Genomic DNA, 16759 nt, shown 5'->3' with positions numbered 1-16759 from the left:
GTTTAAGTAAATATTTTAAATAAATTTTTTATATTAATAAGTATTGTAAAAGTTTTAAATAATTTTAAATAAAAAAAAAAATTATTTTTGTACCTTTTGTATCAGGATTTATTAATTATAATTATATATATATATATATTTCTCGAAAATAAAAGAGCTAAATAAATATAATTTTTTATGTAAAATAATTAATTATTAATATTTATTTAGAAATTATACGTTATTCGATTTTATTGATATCTAGTTTTTTTTGAAATGAATTTAATTCATATATTTAATAAAAATTTATTTTATAATAAAATAAAATTTATTAAATATAAAAAAATTATGGGATAAACTTTAATTTTAAAATTATTATTTAAAATATTTATTTAAATATATTTATATTCATAAAATTTGTTAATATTAAAAAAAATTTAATAATTTATAAAATTTAAATATTTAAAAATTTATTAATAGAATATAAATTAATAAAAAAAAATTAATTAAAATTAAATTAAATTAATTTATAATGATAAAATTAGTAAATTTTATTATATTAATATATTTATTTAATTTATAAATATAATATAGGAATTAAGCAAAAATTATATTCACCTGTTTATCAAAAACATGTCTTTTTGTTAATAATTTAAAGTCAATTCTGCTCAATGAATTAAATTTTAAATAGCTGCAGTATTTTGACTGTACAAAGGTAGCATAATAAATAGGTTTTTAATTGGAATCTTGTATGAAAGAGTTAATGAAATATAAACTATCTTTATTATAAAAATTAAATTTTAATTTTAAGTAAAAATGCTTAAATAATATTAAGGGACGATAAGACCCTATAGAATTTTATATAATTTTATTAATATTAATATTTTAAATTAATATTAATAAAATTATATTTTATTGGGAGGATATTTAAATTTATTAAACTTTAAAATAATTAATAATCAATAATTATTGTTTAAATAAATGAATTTTATTAAAAATTAATAGATAAATTACCTTAGGGGTAACAGTGTAATATCTTTGGAAAGATCATATTAATAAAGATGATTACAACCTCGATGTTGAATTAAGATAAATTTTAAATGCAGTAGTTTAAATATTAAGTCTGTTCGACTTTTAAAATCTTACATGATTTGAGTTCAGATCGGCGTAAGCCAGATCGGTTTCTATCTTTAATAAAAATAAATATTTTTGTACGAAAGGACTTTATATTTAAAATAATTTTTTATTAATTAATAAATATTTTTATTAATTATTTTAGCAAATTAGTGCAATTAAATTTAGAATTTAATATAAATATAAGTTATTATATAAATAATAATTTATTCTTTATTAAATTATATATATATAGGTTTAATTTATTTATTTTTATTAATTTTAATAAATTTAATAGCTGTTGCATTTTTAACATTATATGAACGAAAAATTTTAGGTTATATTCAAGATCGAAAAGGTCCAAATAAATCTGGATTTATAGGATTATTCCAACCAATTAATGATGCTATAAAATTATTATTTAAAGAATTTTTTATTTTAAAGGATTCAAATTTTTATCAATATATATTTTGTCCTATATTAATTTTAATTTTATCTTTTATATTATGATTAGTAACACCTTTTTATTTTAATTTATATAATAATAACTTTTCAATTTTATTTATATTAAGAATTTTAAGATTTAATGTTTTTCCTATAATAATTATAGGATGATCTTCAAATTCTAATTATTCTATATTAGGATCAATTCGATCTATTGCACAATCTATTTCTTATGAAATTAGATTATTTTTAATATTATTAATTATAATATTATTAACTGAAAGTATATCTTTTTACAATTTTATTATTTTTCAAAAATATATTAAATTTTGCATTTTTTTATTTCCTTTATATTTAATATTTATATTAAATATATTAATAGAATTAAATCGTACACCATTTGATTTAATTGAAGGTGAATCAGAATTAATTTCTGGATTTAATACTGAATATTTTAGAAGACAATTTACTATAATTTTTATAGCTGAATATTTAAGAATTAGATTTGCAAGAATAATTTTAAGTATTATATTTTTTGGATTTGATATATATTCAATTAAATTTTTATTAACTTATTATTTTCATTTATTATTAATTATTTGAATGCGTGGAGTTTTACCTCGTATTCGATATGATGAATTAATATATTTATGTTGAAAGACTTTTTTACCTATAACTTTAATATATTTATTTTTTATTTTTATATTTAAACAATTTTCTAATATTATATTATAAATTAAAATATTAATTAAATTTTTAATTTATAATTTAATAAATTTATATAAATATAATTATTATTATAAAATTTAAGTTTATAGAGATTTATAATATTCTATCTTATATTTTCAAAATATATGCTTAATTCAAGCTCATAAACTTAAAATTTTATATTTATTTTATTTAAAATTTTAATATAATAATATTATCTCAAAATTTATTAAATATTGAATTTAATAAAAAATATAAGAAATATAATAATGAAAATAATTGCCTTAAATTAGTGTAAGGATATTCAATTAATTGACCACCTAATCAAGTTAATAAAATAAATACATTAACAAATATTCAAAATATAATTTTATTAATTGGATAAAATTTACTTGATTTAATATTATAATTATTAATAATTGGTAAAAAATATAAAATTAAAATTGATATAAATAATATTAATACTCCTCCTAATTTATTTGGAATAGCTCGTAAAATTGAATATGCAAATAAAAAATATCATTCTGGTTTAATATGTTCTGGAGTAATTATAGAATTTGCTATAATAAAATTATCTGGATCACTTAAATAATAAGGAATGTGTATAACAATAATAAAATTAATATATAAAATTAAAATAAATCCTATAATATCTTTAATAAAAAAATAAGGATAAAAAGGAATTTTATAGATATTACTATCTATACCTATTGGGTTATTTGATCCATTTAAATGCAAATAAAATAAATGTAAAATTACTATAAATATAATAATTAAAAGTAAAATAAAATGAAATGAATAAAAACGATTTAATGTTGCATTATTAATTGAAAATCCTCCTCAAATTCATTCAACAATATCTTGTCCAATATATGGTAATGCAGATAATAAATTTGTAATTACAGTTGCACCTCAAAAAGATATTTGTCCTCATGGTAATACATACCCTAAAAAAGCTGTAGCTATAGAAAGTAATAAAATTATAATTCCAATAAATCATACATTAATTGATTTAAATGAATGATAATAGATATTTCGTCCAATATGTATATATATACAAATAAAATATATTGAAGCTCCATTTATATGAATTAAACGAATTAATCAACCTTTATTAACATCTTTTATAATATGAATAACTCTTTCAAAAGCATAATTAATATTTGGACAATAATGTAATGATAATAATAATCCTGAAATAATTTGAATTATTAAATATAATCCCAATAATGAACCAAAGTTTCATAAAATATTGATATTTAATGGAGTTGGTAAAATAATTAATGAATTATTAAAAATTTTAAGTAGTAAATTAACTTTAAATAATTTAATGAATTTATTTTTCATTAATTAAATAATAAGATTTTTTTATATTATTAATTTTTAATTTTTCGTAATGATTTAAATTTAATTAATGATATTTTTATAATTAAATTTAAACAATAAATTAAATAAGTAATTGAAATAAAAATAAAAATACAATTAGGAAATTTATATAATAATTTAATTGAATAATTAATATTTTTAAATATAATTTTATTTATTATAAAATCAATTGAAATATAATTATAATATGTATAAATTAAAATTAAAATTATAATAATAAATATTAATAAAATTGAATAATATTCATAAGTAAATATAATTGTTTTATAATTATTAATTAATCTAGTAAAATATATAAATATAATTATTAATCCTCCAATTATTGAAATAAAAATTATATAACTATATATATTTATATTTATATCTAAATTAATTAATAATAATATATTTATGATATAAAAAATTAAAATTATTATAAATGTTAATGGATGTAAATTAATTTTTATTATTGAAAATACAATTAATATAATTATATTTGAAACAATAATTAATTTAATTAAAATTATTATTTTTGGTATTATTATCATTTTAAAATTAAAATTATTATTTATAAATTAACAAAAAATAGTTTATTTAAAATATTAATTTTGGGAATTAAAGATAAAATATTCTTTTTTTTTTGAAAATTAAAATTGTTTTAAATAAATTATTTTTTTTAATTTACAAAATTAATGTTTTTAAATAAACTATAAAACTTAATTTAATTTTAAATATTCAAAATAAATATATAAAATATGATTTTATTGGTGATATATTATTTAATTATCACTTTTTTTATTTAATATTATTTTTAGGAATGATATTAATTTTTAAATTTAAAGATTCATTATTAATAATTTTAATTATAATTGAATTTGTAATTATATTAAATATTATAATAACTATTTATTTAAAAATTATAAATTTTGATGAATGATTATTTTTATTTTATATTGTATTTTCTGTTTGTGAAAGAGTATTAGGTTTATCTTTAATTATTAATTTAATATATAAATATGGAAATCAAAATATTAGAATAATAAATTTAATATGGTAATAATAATTAAAATATTAAAATAATAAATCTAATATGGTAATAATAATTTTATTTAATACATTTGCTTTAATTTATATATATATAATTTTTATAAATATAAATTTATAATAAGAAATTTAATCAATATAATATTAATTATATTAATTATAAATTATGATTTATTTATTGAATGAAATAAATATAGATTTAATTTTAGATTAAATAATTATTCTTTTATAATAATTATTTTAAGATTATGAATTTTTAGAATTATTATTATATCATTAAGATTAAAAATAATTAATTTTAATTTATTTATTAATTTTTTATTAATTTTATTAATTAATTTAATTTTATTTTTTATATCTAATAATATTTTAATATTCTATTTTTTCTTTGAAATTAGATTAATTTTAATATTTTTAATAATTATTTATTGAGGAATAGGTGAAATACGAATTTTAGCAAGAATATATTTAATATTTTATACTTTATTTTTTTCTTTACCATTTTTATTATTTTTATTTTTAATAATTTTAAATAAAAATTATATTATATTTAATATAATAGAAATAGAATTATTTATTTGTAATAATTATCTATTTATATTTATAATTTTATCTTTTTTAGTTAAAATTCCAATTTTTGGTATACATAATTGATTATTAAAAGCTCATGTTGAAGCTCCTGTATATTGTTCAATAATTTTAGCTTCTATTATATTAAAATTAGGAACATATGGATTATTACGATTTATTTTAATTTTTTATAATAATTTAATGTTTATTAAAATTTATATTATAATTGTTAGTATAATTGGAGGTATTATTTTAAGAATTTTATGTTTACGTCAGATTGATATAAAAATTTTAGTTGCATATTCTTCAGTAGTTCATATAAGTATTTTAATTAGTAGATTAATAACTTTAAAAAATTTAAGTTTATATAGATGTTATTTAACAATAATTTCTCATGGTTTATGTTCATCAGGATTATTTTATATAGTAAATTTATTTTATAAAGAAACAAATAGTCGATTAATAATTATTAATAAAGGTATTATAAATATCACCTCAAAAATATCATTATTATGATTTTTATTATGTTCTTCTAATATATCTGCTCCTTTATCATTAAATTTAATTAGAGAAATTTTTACTATAATAATTTTATATAATTGATGTAATTCATTGATTTTTATATTAATATTAATTAGATTTTTAAGATTTATTTATTCTTTATATTTATTTAGATATATAAATCATGGAAAAATAAATTTTTATTTAAAAATTAAAAATTTTAAGTTTTTAGAATTTTTAATAATTATTTTACATTGATTACCTTTAAATTTTATATTTTTAAATTTAGATTTATTTATATAATTTAATTGTAATAAAAATATTTAATTAAATTTAAATTAATATTTATATATTATATATATATATATATTGATATATGTATAAATAAAAACCAATTTAAATAGTTTAAATAAAAATATTGAATTGTGGATTCAATGATGTATAAAAATACTTTAAATTATATTATTAATAATTATTTATAGTTTATTTATATTAATTTTAAGTTTTATATTAATAATTATAGGGATATATTTTTATATATTTAAATTTAATATATATATTGAATGATTAATATTAAATTTTAATAGAATAAAAATTGAATTTTTAATTTTTTTAGATTATATAAGATTAATTTTTTTAAGAATTGTAATATTAATTTCTTCTATAGTAATATTATATAGAATTGAATATATAAAATCAGAAGTTTTTATTAAACGATTTATTTATTTAGTAATATTATTTGTAATTTCAATATGTTTAATAATTTTAAGTCCAAATATTTTTAGAATTATATTAGGTTGAGATGGTTTAGGATTAATTTCTTATTGTTTAATTATTTTTTATCAAAATTATAATTCATATAATTCGGGATTTTTAACAATTTTATGTAATCGAATTGGAGATGTTAGATTATTATTAATAATTTGTATATTTATAAATTTAGGTTCTTGAAATGGTTTAATTTACAATAATAATTTTTATAATAATATATTAAATTTTATATTAATTTTAACAGCTATAACTAAAAGTGCTCAAATACCTTTTTCTTTATGATTACCTGCTGCTATAACAGCTCCCACTCCAGTTTCTTCATTAGTTCATTCATCAACATTAGTTACTGCAGGTGTATATTTATTAATTCGGTATAATAAATTATTTATAATAAATATAAATATTAATATATACATATTATATATTTCTTTAATAACAACTTTTATAGCAAGATTAATAGCTAATTTTGAATATGATTTAAAAAAAATTATTGCTTTATCAACATTAAGACAATTAGGTTTAATAATATTAACTTTAAGTATTAATTATTATGAGTTAGCATTTTTTCATATAATTATTCATGCTTTATTTAAATCATTAATATTTTTATGTGCTGGTGATTTTATTCATTTAATAAATAATAATCAAGATATTCGTAAATATGGAAATATATTAATAATTACACCAATAAAAAGGTTAATTATAATTTTAAGTTTAATTATATTAATAGGATTTCCATTTTTATCTGGATTTTATTCAAAAGATTTAATTATTGAAATATTTATAAATAAAAAATTAAATTATATTTTTTATTTAATTTTTATTGTTTCAATAATATTAACAATTAGATATAGAATTCGAATAATTTTATGATTAATATTTTTTAATAATAATTTTATTCCTATAATTTATTTTAAAGAAAATAAACTAATAATTTTTTGTATAATAATATTATTAATATTATCTTTTTTTTTTAGATATAATATATTTAAATTAATTTATATTAAATACTTATTTAATATATATATATTAGATAAAATAATAATTTTAAATTTTTATATTTATGGATTTTGAATTAGTTTATTAATATATAATTTTAATATATATTTATTTAAAAATTTAATAAATTTTATTATAACAAATTTTTTTCTATATATATATTTAAATAAAGATATAAAAATTTATTTAATATTATATATAAATATGAAATTTTAATGGAAAAAGGATGATTTGAAAGATTTATTGGTATATATATATTAAAATTAATATATATATTTAATATATTTAACAATAAATATATATTTAATAAATTAGAATTTATTGTTATTATAAATTTTTATACTATTATATTATTATTATTTATTTGAATTTTATAAATTATTTAAATAGCTTAAATATAAAAGTATAATGTTGAAAATATTAAGATAAATAAATTTTTTAAATAGAAATATTAATGAATAATCATTAATTTTTAAGTTAGAAGCTTAAATTATTATATTTCAAATTTATATAATTTAAACAAAATATTATATTTTCAATATAAAAATAATATAAATTAATTTTATTTATAAATAATTATATAAAAATTAATAATTTAATTGGAACATCTAATTCAATTAAATTATTAACAATAATTTACCTCTAATTTTTTGGTTTCAATTAAATTTAGATATTAATAACTTATTTATTAAATTTTTAAATGCAATTTAAATGTTATAATTAACTAATATCCAAATTAAAAATTATATAAAGTAAAAATTTACATTTAATTTCGAATTAAAAATTTGATTATTAAAATTAATCTATATAATAAATTAATTTAATCAATTTAAATAACCTAAATATCATTCTATTAATAAACCAATAATTAATATTAATAAAAAATATATAAATATAATTATTGAAATTAAAGATATAAATTCTTTTATTACAAAAACTAAAGGTAAAATTAATATAATTTCAACATCAAAAATTAAAAAAATTAATGAAATTAAAAAAAAATTATTAGAAAATGGTAATCGTCTATTAGATAAAGGATCAAATCCACATTCAATTGGTAAAATTTTTTCTCGATTTTTTTTATACCTTATTTTAAAATATAAATTTATAAATGTTAATAATAAACAAATAAATATAATAATAAATAATATAAATATATAATTAAAAATTATATATATTATTATTATTAATAAATTTTTTAATTGGAAATTAATTGTAATAATTTTTATACTATATATATATATATATTAATTAATTTAATATATTCATCAATAAATAAATATATAAACAAATAATCAAATAATATCTACAAAATGTCAATATCAAGATGAAGCTTCAAAATGAAAATGATGAATTTTAGAAAAATGATTAATTGATATACGAAATAAACATGTTATTAAAAATAAAATACCAATAATTACATGTGTTCCATGAAATCCTGTCAATAAATAAAAAATAGATCCAAAAATTCTATCATTAATACAAAATTTTGATTCATTATATTCTAAATATTGTAACAATGAAAAATAAATTCCTAATAAAATTGTACATAATAATCAAAATTTTCTATATCTTAATTTATTATTTAATAATAAATTATGTCTTAAAGTAATTATAAATCCAGATGAAATTAAAATAATTGAATTTAATAATGGAATATCATAAGGATTAAATATTAAAATATTTTTAGGAGGTCATAAATTACCAATTTCAATATTAGGAGAAATACATCTATGAAAATAAGTTCAAAATGTTGAAATAAAAAAAAATAATTCTGAAATAATAAACAAAATTATTCTAAATTTTATTATTATTATTACTTTTAATGTATGAAATCCTTGATAAGTTCTTTCACGAATAATATCTCGTCATCATTGAAATATTATTATTATTAAAATTAATATATTTAATAATATAAAAAATAATTTATTTAATATAAATCAATTTAATAATCTTATTAATAAATTTATTAAAGATAAAGAAGTTATTAAAGGTCATGGTCTTAATGTAACTAAATGAAAAGGATGATTTGAATTTATCATTTTAATATTTAATTAGATTCATTAAAATATAATAAACTTAAAATTGAAAATACATATGATTGAATTATAGAAACTGAAATTTCTAAAATAAATAATATATTTTGTATAATAATAATTAAAGGTAAAAATAATAATATTAAATTATTTATTGATGATCCTATTAAAGATAATAATAAATGACCTGCTAATATATTAGCAGTTAATCGAATAGATAATGTTCATGGACGAATAATATTTCTAATTAATTCAATTAATACTATAAAATTTATTAAAAATATAGGTGTATTCAATGGAACTAAATGAATTAATATATAATTTAAATTTATACTTCATCCAAATAATATAAATCTTAATCATAAAGTTAAAGATAAAGATAAATTAATATTTAAATGACTTGTTGGTGTAAAATTATAAGGAAATAATCCTAATAAATTTATAAATAAAATTATTATTATTAAACTAATAAAAATAATAATATTAGATATATATTTAAATATTACTAATAATTTAAATTCATTAAAAATTAAATTAATTAATAATATAAATATTATTTGATAACGTGATAATTTAATTCAATATATTAATGGAATTAATATTAATACTATTATAATTATAATTCAATTTATTGATATATATATATTTGTTGAAGGATCAAAAATAGAAAATAAATTTGTTACCATTTATATATATAAATTAATAAATATATCTTATAAAATTTAATTTTTATAATTTTATTATAATTTATAAAATAAATTATAATTAAAATAATAAAAATTATAATTAATCTATAAATATACAAATTTAATCAATTTATTGGTATTATTTGTGGAATAAAAAAATTTTCATTAGAAGTAATTGTTAAATACTATTATTTGGTTTAAGAGACCAATTCTTACATTTCAGACATCTAATGAAAAAAATATTGATTATATATTATTCAATAACTTTAAAATGACATTTTAATATTATTATTTAACTAATTTTTTATAATAATATATAATTAATTAATTATTTATATTAATTCAATTTATAAAATTTATACAATTAGTTCTTTCTAATACAATTGGTATAAATCTATGATTAGCACCACAAATTTCTGAACATTGTCCAAAAAATAAACCTGATCGTATTGAAATTAAAGTTATTTGATTAATACGTCCTGGAATTGAATCTATTTTTATCCCTAATGATGGAATTGTTCAAGAATGAATAACATCTAATGATGTAGTTAATAAACGAATAGGAATATTATAAGGAATAATTAATCGATTATCAACATCTAATAAACGAAATAAATCCAATTTATCTAAATCTTTAATTATATAAGAATCAAAATTAAAATTTTTAAATTCAGGATATTCATAACTTCAATATCATTGATGTCCAATAGCTTTAATCGTAAAAAAAATAGGATTCCATATTTCATCAATAAAATATAATGTTTTTAATGAAGGAAAAGCAATAATTATTAAAATTAATATAGGTAAAATTGTTCATACAATTTCAATTAAATGATGTTTTAATAAATATCGATTTATAAATTCATTAGTTATAATATCTAATATAATTAATAATGTAAATGTAATAATTATAATTATTATAATTATAGTAATATTATAAAATAAATTTAAATTATTAGAAAATGGTGAACTTGGATCTTGAAAAGAAAATATTTTTCAATGTGAAATTATTAATAAAAAATTATTATTTTTATTTAAGAATCTTAAATTCATTGCACTTATCTGCCATATTAATTATTAATAAATATCTTTAATTTTTTTTATAATTATAAAATTATTTATAATATATAAATTTTATTTATTCTTTTTATTATATATAATTTTAATAATAAAAGGTAATTCATTAAATGAATGATCTAAAGGAGGATAATTTTGTAATCATTCTAAAGAACATTGATAAAATTTAAAAATAATTAATCGTTTAGCAATTAATCTTTCTATAATAATATAAATTAATAAAATTAATCTATTCAATGAAATCAAAGATCCTAAAGAAGATAATAAATTTCAACAATAATATGAATCAGGATAATCAGAATATCATCGAGGTATTCCTATTAATCCTAAAAAATGTTGAGGAAAAAAAGTTAAATTTACTCCAATAAATATTAATAAGAATTGAATAATTAATCATTTTTTATTTAAAATTAAACCAGTAAAAATTGGATATCAATAAATAAATCTTGCAATAATAGAAAATACTGCTCCTATAGATAATACATAATGAAAATGTGCTACTACATAATATGTATCATGTAAAATAATATCAATAGATGAATTAGATAATATAATTCCAGTTAATCCTCCTATTGTAAATAAAAAAATAAATCCTATTGATCATAAAATCGAAGGATTAATAATTAATTTAGATCCATAATATGTTGCTATTCATCTAAAAACTTTAATTCCAGTAGGAATAGCAATAATTATAGTTGCTGAAGTAAAATAAGCTCGTGTATCAACATCTAATCCAACTGTAAATATATGATGAGCTCATACAATAAATCCTAAAAATCCAATACCTAATATTGCATAAATTATTCCAATATTACCAAATGTTTCTTTTTTACCACTTTCATTAAAAATAATATGTGAAATTAATCCAAATCCAGGTAAAATTAAAATATAAACTTCAGGATGACCAAAAAATCAAAATAAATGTTGATAAAGTACAGGATCTCCTCCACCTGAAGGATCAAAAAATGAAGTATTTAAATTACGATCAGTTAATAATATTGTAATTGCACCAGCTAATACAGGTAAAGATAATAATAATAAGATTGTTGTAATAAAAACAGATCATGAAAATAAAGATAATTGATCATAATTTAAATTATAATTTTTTATTATTAAAATTGTTACAATAAAATTTATTGATCCTATAATAGATGAAATACCTGCAATATGTAAAGAAAAAATAGTTAAATCAACAGATAAAGAAGAATGATATATTAATGAAGATAATGGTGGATAAATAGTTCATCCTGTTCCTCTTCCTCTATATAAAATATTACTTATTAATAATAAAATTAATGAAGGAGGTAATAATCAAAATCTTATATTATTTATTCGTGGAAATGCTATATCTGGTGCACCAATTATTAATGGAATTAATCAATTTCCAAATCCTCCAATTAAGAAAGGTATTACTATAAAAAAAATTATAATAAAAGCATGAGAAGTAACAATAGAATTATAAATTTGATCATTATTAATTCATATACCAGGTGAACTTAATTCCATACGAATAATTATTCTTAATGAAGAACCAATTATTCCAGTTCATATAGCAAAAATAAAATATAGTATACCAATATTTTTATGATTTGTTGAATAAAATCATTTAAGGATATAATAAATATTTATTAAAATTTACAATTATATTATATTTTTAAATTTGAAATTTAATAGTTTATTTTAACTTAAAATTTTATATTTAATATTAAATTATGATAATTCATAAAATTAATAAATTTAAATAATATTGTGTCTGAAAAAGAAATAAATTGTAAATTTATTTATAAAGATAAAAATTCTTTCTATATTAAAAATTATTATTTATTTTTAATTAAATTTTTATAAGTTAAAATAAACTATTAAATTGCAAATTTAAAAATATTAAAAATTTAATTAAAAATTTATTATATCAATATATAAATATAATATACATATAAATATAATTATAAATAAAATTAATAATATTCATTTAGGAATAATTATATTAATTATAATCTTATAAGAATAAGATTTAATTTTTGAATTTAAATAATAATTAAATAAAAATAAATTTAAATAAGTCCATGTTATTAAAGTACTAGAAATTAATATAACAATTAATACAACCATTAAATTATTATAATTAATAATTAAATTTTCTAATAATATTCATTTTATTAAAAATGTTAATATTGGAGGAAATCTAGAATATATAATTATTAAAAATATTATTAATATTTTTAATGATTTACTTAAATTTAAATTATAAACATCAAATTTATTATCAATATTTAATATACCTAATAATCGAAATAATAATAATGATATTAAAGTGTATAAAATTATATAAATAATAAATAATTTTATAGATATCATTATTAATAATAATAATAAACATGTATGAATTACTGAAGAATAAATTATAATATATTTTAAAGAATTAGTATTTAAAACTAAAATTCTAGAATATAATAAATTAAAAATAATAAATGCAATTATATGATCATCGAATTTTAATATTAAATGTATTAAATAAATAGGTTGAATTTTTAAAATAGTAGAAAAAATAAATAAATTTATTCAATTTATATTTTTTGAAGATATTAAAAATCAAAAATTTATAGGATATAAACCTATTTTTATATATAATAAAAAATAAACAATAGCATTATGTAAATTATCTATTTGTTCTACTTTAATAATATTCTTTATAATAATACTAAAATATAATAATAAAGAAGTAATTATAGAAACTATAAAAAAAAAAATTGCAGAATTTTTATCTTTTTCAGTAATTAAAATATAAATTATAGTAAAACTTACAATTTCTATTAATATTCAAACAATAATATAATTATTAAATAATAAAGATAAAATTCTTAAAAAAAAAATAAAAAAAATTAATAATTTAAATTTAATATCATATTTTAAAATTATTTTAATATAAAATTAAATAAATTTTTTATTTAATTCAATAATTAATAATTTTAATTTAAATTTTTAATAAAATATAATAATAAAAATTCAATTTATATAAATATTTCATCAAAATATTCCCTTTCAGGCATATTACTAAAATTTTAAAAAATTATATTTTAGTGTTTAAGCACATAAAATTTTGAATTTTATAGAATTAATTAAATTAATAAATATATTAATTATATAATATTTATTATTTTTACTTATTATATAAAAGACATCTAAAATCTATATTTAGGGTATGAACCTAATAACTTTATTTATTTAGTTTATTTATATTAAATATTAAATTGAATGATTTAATTTCATTATTAAGTAAATTTTTTATGTACATACTAGTAATTTCACGATAATTTTACTATATCTCTGATAATTAAATATTCACTCAATTTCAATGATCAGATGAAATTGAATGATTTAATTTCATTATTAAGTAAATTTTTTTTGTACATACTAGTAATTTCACGATAATTTTACTATACCTCTGATAATTAAATATTCACTCAATTTCAATGATCAAATGAAATTGAATGATTTAATTTCATTATTAAGTAAATTTTTTTTGTACATACTAGTAATTTCACGATAATTTTACTATACCTCTGATAATTAAATATTCACTCAATTTCAATGATCAGATGAAATTGAATGATTTAATTTCATTATTAAGTAAATTTTTTTTGTACATACTAGTAATTTCACGATAATTTTACTATATCTCTGATAATTAAATATTCACTCAATTTCAATGATCAGATGAAATTGAATGATTTAATTTCATTATTAAGTAAATTTTTTTTGTACATACTAGTAATTTCACGATAATTTTACTATACCTCTGATAATTAAATGTTCACTCAATTTCAATGATCAGATGAAATTGAATGATTTAATTTCATTATTAAGTAAATTTTTTTTGTACATACTAGTAATTTCACGATAATTTTACTATACCTCTGATAATTAAATATTCACTCAATTTCAATGATCAGATGAAATTGAATGATTTAATTTCATTATTAAGTAAATTTTTTTTGTACATACTAGTAATTTTACGATAATTTTACTATATCTCTGATAATTAAATATTCACCCAATTTCAATGATCAGATGAAATTGAATGATTTAATTTCATTATTAAGTAAATTTTTTTTGTACATACTAGTAATTTCACGATAATTTTACTATACCTCTGATAATTAAATATTCACTCAATTTCAATGATTAGATGAAATTGAATGATTTAATTTCATTATTAAGTAAATTTTTTTTGTACATACTAGTAATTTCACGATAATTTTACTATATCTCTGATAATTAAATATTCACTCAATTTCAATGATCAGATGAAATTGAATGATTTAATTTCATTATTAAGTAAATTTTTTTTGTACATACTAGTAATTTCACGATAATTTTACTATACCTCTGATAATTAAATATTCACTCAATTTCAATGATCAGATGAAATTGAATGATTTAATTTCATTATTAAGTAAATTTTTTTTGTACATACTAGTAATTTCACGATAATTTTACTATACCTCTGATAATTAAATATTCACTCAATTTCAATGATCAGATGAAATTGAATGATTTAATTTCATTATTAAGTAAATTTGTTTTGTACATACTAGTAATTTCACGATAATTTTACTATACCTCTGATAATTAAATATTCACTCAATTTCAATGATCAGATGAAATTGAATGATTTAATTTCATTATTAAGTAAATTTTTTTTGTACATACTAGTAATTTCACGATAATTTTACTATACCTCTGATAATTAAATATTCACTCAATTTCAATGATCAGATGAAATTGAATGATTTAATTTCATTATTAAGTAAATTTTTTTTGTACATACTAGTAATTTCACGATAATTTTACTATACCTCTGATAATTAAATATTCACTCAATTTCAATGATCAGATGAAATTGAATGATTTAATTTCATTATTAAGTAAATTTTTTTTGTACATACTAGTAATTTCACGATAATTTTACTATACCTCTGATAATTAAATATTCACTCAATTTCAATGATCAGATGAAATTGAATGATTTAATTTCATTATTAAGTAAATTTTTTTTGTACATACTAGTAATTTCACGATAATTTTACTATACCTCTGATAATTAAATATTCACTCAATTTCAATGATCAGATGAAATTGAATGATTTAATTTCATTATTAAGTAAATTTTTTTTGTACATACTAGTAATTTCACGATAATTTTACTATACCTCTGATAATTAAATATTCACTCAATTTCAATGATCAGATGAAATTGAATGATTTAATTTCATTATTAAGTAAATTTTTTTTGTACATACTAATAATTTCACGATAATTTTACTATACCTCTGATAATTAAATATTCACTCAATTTCAATGATCAGATGAAATTGAATGATTTAATTTCATTATTAAGTAAATTTTTTTTGTACATACTAGTAATTTCACGATAATTTCACTATACCTCTGATAATTAAATATTCA

General features: G+C 14.4%; 2 long non-coding RNA genes and 2 pseudogenes across 3 annotated transcripts in view; 2 read left to right on the top strand and 2 right to left on the bottom strand.

The window, feature by feature from the left end:
• The first annotated feature begins 6303 nt into the window (after positions 1–6303).
• Positions 6304–16759, top strand: part of LOC143345639 (NADH-ubiquinone oxidoreductase chain 5-like) — a 355740-nt pseudogene continuing 345284 nt past the window's right edge. The window contains exon 1 of the transcript XR_013080288.1: positions 6304–7190. The product of XR_013080288.1 is annotated as an NADH-ubiquinone oxidoreductase chain 5-like (transcript). The remainder of the gene's footprint in view (positions 7191–16759) is intronic.
• Positions 9337–16759, top strand: part of LOC143345919 (uncharacterized) — a 261634-nt gene continuing 254211 nt past the window's right edge. Inside the window, exon 1 of the long non-coding RNA XR_013080344.1 lies at positions 9337–9477. This is a non-coding gene — a long non-coding RNA (uncharacterized LOC143345919). The remainder of the gene's footprint in view (positions 9478–16759) is intronic.
• The window catches only part of LOC143345917 (uncharacterized), a 297652-nt gene continuing 290555 nt past the window's right edge, over positions 9663–16759 (bottom strand). Inside the window, exon 2 of the long non-coding RNA XR_013080342.1 lies at positions 9663–10035. This is a non-coding gene — a long non-coding RNA (uncharacterized LOC143345917). The remainder of the gene's footprint in view (positions 10036–16759) is intronic.
• Positions 11349–16759, bottom strand: part of LOC143345616 (cytochrome c oxidase subunit 1 pseudogene) — a 119797-nt pseudogene continuing 114386 nt past the window's right edge.

The sequence above is a fragment of the Colletes latitarsis genome, chromosome 9 (assembly GCF_051014445.1).
Source record: "Colletes latitarsis isolate SP2378_abdomen chromosome 9, iyColLati1, whole genome shotgun sequence".
NCBI classification, from domain to species: domain Eukaryota; kingdom Metazoa; phylum Arthropoda; class Insecta; order Hymenoptera; family Colletidae; genus Colletes; species Colletes latitarsis.
This window is presented reverse-complemented; position numbering and strand designations above follow the sequence as displayed.